The 6226-nt window shown below is 41.8% G+C and overlaps 1 pseudogene; it reads right to left on the bottom strand.

The window, feature by feature from the left end:
- Positions 1-3957: 3957 nt before the first annotated feature.
- On the bottom strand, positions 3958-5916 carry LOC145411586 (uncharacterized; annotated as a pseudogene).
- Positions 5917-6226: the final 310 nt, after the last annotated feature.

Here is a 6226-nt window from a genome sequence, read left to right as displayed (position 1 = left end):
TCACTACCTTCGTGCTAACTCAGGTGTACGAGACATTCTCTTTCTTACAATCACTTGGATCAGTCTTTCACGTTATTTTCACATAAAACATAACCAAGTCCATCAACGTATGAGAATTACAGTATATTTCACCAATAAATTGTAAATGCACATGTTCCGTATCTCGTGTTGCATGTTATTATCTTTGTGCTAACTCAGGTGTATGAGGCATTCTCTTTCTTACAAGCACGTGGTTCAGTCTTTCACGTTATTTTCACATAAAACATAACCAAGTCCATCATTGTATGAGAATTGCGGTATATTTCGTCAATAAAATGTAAATGCACATGTTCTGTACCTCGGGTTACATTTCGCTACTTTTGTGCTTACTCAGGTGTACGAGACGTTCTCTTTCTTATGAGCACGTGGTTCAGTCTTTCACGTTATTTTCACATAAAGCATAACCAAATCTATCAATATATGAGATACACAGTATATTTCACCACTACAAATACATGCACGTCTTCCGTAAGTAAATTACGTGGCCCCTACCTGGACAGCAAGGTGTAGCAGACGATGATTTTCAGACGATCACGTGGTTCACTTTCACTTTCTTTTCACATTACACATAACTAAATCTATCATTTCATGAGATACACAGTATATTACACCATCTAAAATTATGTATCTCACATTGCATTCATTATCTTTGTGCTAACTCATGTGAATGAGATGTTCTCTTTCTTACGAGTGGGTGGTTCAGTCTTGTACATTATTTTCACATAATACATAACCAAATCTATCACTTTATGATATACAAAGTGTATTTCACCAATAAAATGTAAATGCACACGCTCCGTACCTCGCGTTGCATTTCTCTACCTTTGTGCTAACTCAAGTGTATGACACACACTCTTTCTTACTAGCACGTGGGTCAGTCTTTCACTGTCTTTTCACATCAAACATAACCAAATCTATCAATATATGAGATACACAGTATATTACACCACTACAAGTACATGCACATCTTCTGTAGGTCAATCACGAGGCCCTTACCGGTGTGCTAAGGTGTAGCAGATGATATTTCCCTTACCAGAAGACACTGCAGTGTTTATGCTTTTATTTCACAATACACATAACCAAAGCCATCATTTTATGAGAAATACAGTATATTCCACCAAAACAGTACATGAACATGCTCTGTATGTCACATTTGTGATACCTAAGGTATCGCACACGATATCTTTTGATGAGCACTTGGTGCAGTGTTTATGTTCATCCACACAAGCATACGATAAATATATCACTATAACATTCACGCTTTATTTCACACAAAAAGCATACAGAATAAATATAACAATATCATAAAATCAAATATCCCTTTAAACCTCCTTTATTTATCTCTTCCTGACAATGGCATGCGACTGTAAGGCATACGTGACTCATGCCCTAGCCAATATTCTATTACGTACACTCGTTGCACTATACTCCTATCTATTGCACAATAACACTATCCACCATATATCAGCATAAAACAAGGACTCCATCAACACCTTGGCAAATATTCCATTCATGACAACTCTGTGTCGTAAAGCAGTTTCCCACCACCCCCTGCTGAAAGTTTCACCATGTCCTTGCTCACCAGCTATTGCACACTCTATTCACCTGATTCACTGTCACTACTGTTCAATGGTTGAATACTCACACTGGGTGCAGGGTAAAGGGAGTGTAGTTGTTGGGACATATTAACAGGGTAGACCTAGCACAATCTTCGTTGGGCCAACGGCTGATAACGGCCAGGAATGATTCACAAAAACCTAATTCTCTATTGCAAACTCCAAATCTAATCACAATAGTGCCCAAAAAGTAAACATAAGCACCACTGATGGGCGCTCAGGATGGGGGTAAATAGAGTACGATTTAAAGGGCCCATCGAGCGCTACCTTCTCCCTTGACAGCTGGTATGGTACTAATCATCCTGTCTGGGCTGCCGCGCATCTTGGGCCCCACAGTTGCCAACTCCTTACCTTTGATGAGCAGCGCGGAAACTATGATGCCTTCAAAAATGACACCATTCGGCCAAAAAAAATTTCTCTGACAAAGGTTTTTATGCTTTACTGACGACAAACGTGTCAGTGAGTATGAGCGCAGCCACACCCATATGATGACGAACGCATCAACGTGGGCGAAGGGGTAAATAGGTCTGCAAAAAATCAATTATATAATTGTTCTTTTTTTGAGGTAAGTCACCCGGATTTATTTGAAAGGAGATCAGCTGAAGGAGTCGTATCAGACTCTGTACAGTTTTCAATGGTATGTACAATGGGTAAATCATCACCATCATCATCGTTATTCTTAACTACAGAAAATATTATGTCCTGGCACATCTTTACATCTGATGGGTAAACCAGGAAATTGCCAATCTTTGTACCACATTTGCGTGTTAGCAGAGTATTTGTAACATTTAATACGTAAAGATAACACAAATTGTCATCCAACATAGAGCAAAGTGCTGACTCCTATGTTATACCATTCACAGAACACGTTTCAGGTAAGGTTAATGCATTCACTCCATTCACACCTATATCGCAGACAGAGACTTTCATGAATTCGTGCGGGGACAAAATTGTGCACCATTTTATTATTGTTCGTTTCATCTCTGCCTGTTGCAAAATGCCATTAAGACTCTTTGAAGTAGTTAAATGAGACGTAGATGAGCCAACCACTGTGTCACTCTTGCAGGGGGTGTCATGAAATGCTGGTACTAAATTATCCTCATTATTCTCTATTGATGACTGTGGAGGTATGGTAGTCTGTGTCATCGAATTTACCCATGAAAGGACAGGGTGTGGGCAACTCTTACCTGGTAAAGTCCCTTTACTGTAATACTACCACAAGCAGGTATCTGTGCAACAGAATGATGAGCCGTGGTGTCAACTCCAATCAAAACATCTGCAGGATACCAGAGTTTGTTTGTGATGTAAAACCCAGCTATAAAAGGTTTCATTAAGTCATTGAGTTGTATTTGAAGAGTTACCTTTCCCTTCGCACAAAATTCTGAGTCGTTGACACGACAGAGACGAATGTCAGGCAGCTCAAGGATCCAAATCTGTTTGATCCTTCTTTCAATATTGTTTAAGGAGGACCCAAGTGTTAAGTTCACCACAGACCCAGAACCCATAAAAAGTGATGTGGGGACTCCTTCACAATTTCCTAAGATAACTACACCTAAGTGAGTCAGCAGACCAATTTGGTGTGGTGAAAGCACAGAATTTTGTGTCATTGTGGAGAATTCAGTTGGTTCTGGTGCAGGGTTCCCCCGAATGTGTATTGACAAAGGCACGGCAGTTGCTAGTGGAATTTTCATGGCTTTTGTGATAAGTGCAGTACTTATTCCTGAATGATCATGATGATGATCTGCTTTCACGCCTGTGTCCTAGTTCATCTCCGAGTCTTTTATAACAGTGAACTTCATGACTACGTGTTCGTTTACAGTATCAACAAACTGGCTTAGCTCTGCTTTTAGATCTGGCTCGACTATGAGAGAAACTGCTTTGTAATGCAGGTCTTGCACATGACGTGGCTGGTGAACATGGTGTGACGTTGGGGGTGCGCCACATTTCCTACAGGACACATGTCCTAAAAATTTAGCCGTTTTTAGAGTAGTGACATATTTCCTACAGAGATACAGCATATCTCCTACACACAGTAGGTGTAGGAAATATGCTGGGTACTAAGTTGTTATGTAGGAAATGTGCTTGACACTTGTTTTTATGTAGGAAATATGGCCGTCTATGTGTAGGAGCTGCAGCAGTATGGTGCATCGGGCATAACATGAAGCATTACAATGGCACTTTTTTATTTCTCACTAAAACATACGTATATAAAATGAAACATTACAATGGCACTTTTTAAATGAAAACCTCAAGCCTGTCATGAATGACAGTACGACAAGTGGGACATGTTGCAGGGTTGTTATTATCTGCTGCTGACACAAGGATAGTTATGCAATCTGCACAGGAGGAAGCGTGTCGGCAGGGCAGAAGAACAACCGTCCTTTCCCTTCGCCTTAGGCAGATGCTGCACCGAAGTTCGGGAGGAACATCTTGTGCACCAGCTCCGTTGTTGTCAGGGCCCTGATGCTCATCCCCACTCTCATCAGCACTCTCATCAGCACTGTCTCCAGGAAGTTGAAATGATGAAACAGAGCTATCAAATGTGTAAGCAACAGCATTGATGTATTGGGTCAATGTGTATGTTCCAATTTGTAATTATTCTTTTAAGTTCTTACTGCGCTCAATGTTTCTAACAAACTTCTCCTTTTTCTGACGAGTGGTGTCCAAGCCAGCATCCACACGTTCAGTGTCCTTAGTTGTGTCTGTTATCAGATTATTCAGATGTGTTAGGAAAGTGTAGATGTTTGGCTTTGCTGGCGGACAATGGCTTTCAGTCTGCTGTGATATGACTCTGCATCATTGTTAGTTCCACGAGAAAATTCGAAGACACATATCCGTTGTGGAGTGACTTTTCGAATCCAGTACTCTGTGATGTAGGTTTTGAATGCAGTAATTATTGCCTGGGAACGATCATTCACGTCAAAATTTTCTTGGAACGGAGAGTTAACTGCTTCATGCATTCGATTGGCTGGCACATAACTTAGTGTCATGATCTTTTTAACCCACTTATTAAACTGCTTGTTGTCGTTGTAAAGTTCAGTTAGCCCCAGTTTCTGAATTTTCCAGTACAGGTTTTATGAAAAGTGGAACTGACAGCCCCCTATCTGAACCTGTGGCCAGCAAGAGCGAATTGCTTTACCAGAACTGCTTGTTCGGGATTCAGGTTGGGGATGAGTTCCTTCACTTTTTGCATTGTGAGATCATACAACTTTTGAGACTTTGAGGTCATCAAAGTCAAGATGAGCGGGAATGAATGACCTTTGTAAAAGCCAAGCAATGTGAAGAGCTGTAGAAGAGTGCAGGCACAGTGTAAAAAGTACCGTCAAAATTCCATTCCTTAATTGTGGTCATCAGTCGTACCAGAGTTAGAGTGTAAAAAATCATTGCCAAATGACCACTTCCCTGATCTGTGATAACAGATCTGAGGTTTCCGTTAAAGGCCTGGGCCTCTGGGCTTTCTAGAATGTTGGCACACTCCTCTGCAGTGTGTGGTTGCCTCGGTTGAATTCGGCGCTTGGCTCGAAGCATGCTGCGCTCTACAGATGAGAAAGACACATCTGCTCCATGTGGGTGATGTCTTGTTACCCGCCTGAAGATCTCGGAGTTGCTGACAGAGCCCACTTCCTCAGCAGCCTTCCTCTTGAGAGTGTTCCTCAGATCTGTTGCAGCAAAGTCGGATGCTTCATGGTTGTGACCTTGCGTTGCTCTGATGACACCAGTTGTCTGTAAAATATGACTGCCTAATAATTCGAACAACACCTCACACCACCACCACTACCACCACCACAGAACAACACCTCACACCACCACCACCACCATAGAACAACACCTCACACCACCACCACCACCATAGAACAACACCTCACACCACCACCACCACCATAGAACAACACCTCACACCACCATCACAGAACAACACTTGTGCATAACTTAGATGGCGCTAATTATTAGATGGCCTAAATTATTACTTTTTATCAATATGCCACGTACAAATAGTAAGTAATTGTCAATAAATACAGGAATATAAGCACCTCAGTAATTTTGTACTCAATATGTTGATTAAATCTCACCAAGCTCCCGGTCTATAACATTTTACAACAATTTTTACCTCCGACAATACGGCTCTTCCTCCACAGTTGGGGTGCTGAATGCAATGCAGGTACAGTTTGTTGTTTCTGGCCACATTTCGGAGGTACCGGAATCCAGAGTTGTCTTTGTAAACCACTGCATTGAAGCGGATGTTCCCCTCAATACTAGCCATGCTTGGTCCAGGAGCAGTGGAGTACAAGGTTCAGAAAAGCAGTCAGTCCCGTCGAATGGAGAAACAAATACTGCTGGATCGAGACTAAACTCGACTCATGTCTGAATGTGAATGATACTTTTCTCTCTATTATGGTTGCTCCATAATACTGCGCAGAACGGACATATAACAAGCTAAAGCCGCATTTTCGCGGGCCACTTTGGACCGGTTTAGACCGGTCTGGACTCATAAATGATCCCGAGAAAGGGCTAATGTTGGTCCGATCCTGTCTGAGCCTGCTATTGGCTGCATGAGTGACTGGGCGTGGCCT

The sequence above is a fragment of the Coenobita brevimanus genome, chromosome 90, assembly GCF_032717465.1.
Source record: "Coenobita brevimanus isolate Jiangsu-jjx chromosome 90, ASM3271746v2, whole genome shotgun sequence".
Taxonomy (NCBI): Eukaryota; Metazoa; Arthropoda; class Malacostraca; order Decapoda; family Coenobitidae; genus Coenobita; species Coenobita brevimanus.
The sequence above is the reverse complement of the archived record's forward strand: the minus strand, read 5'-3'. Positions and strand labels throughout refer to the sequence as shown.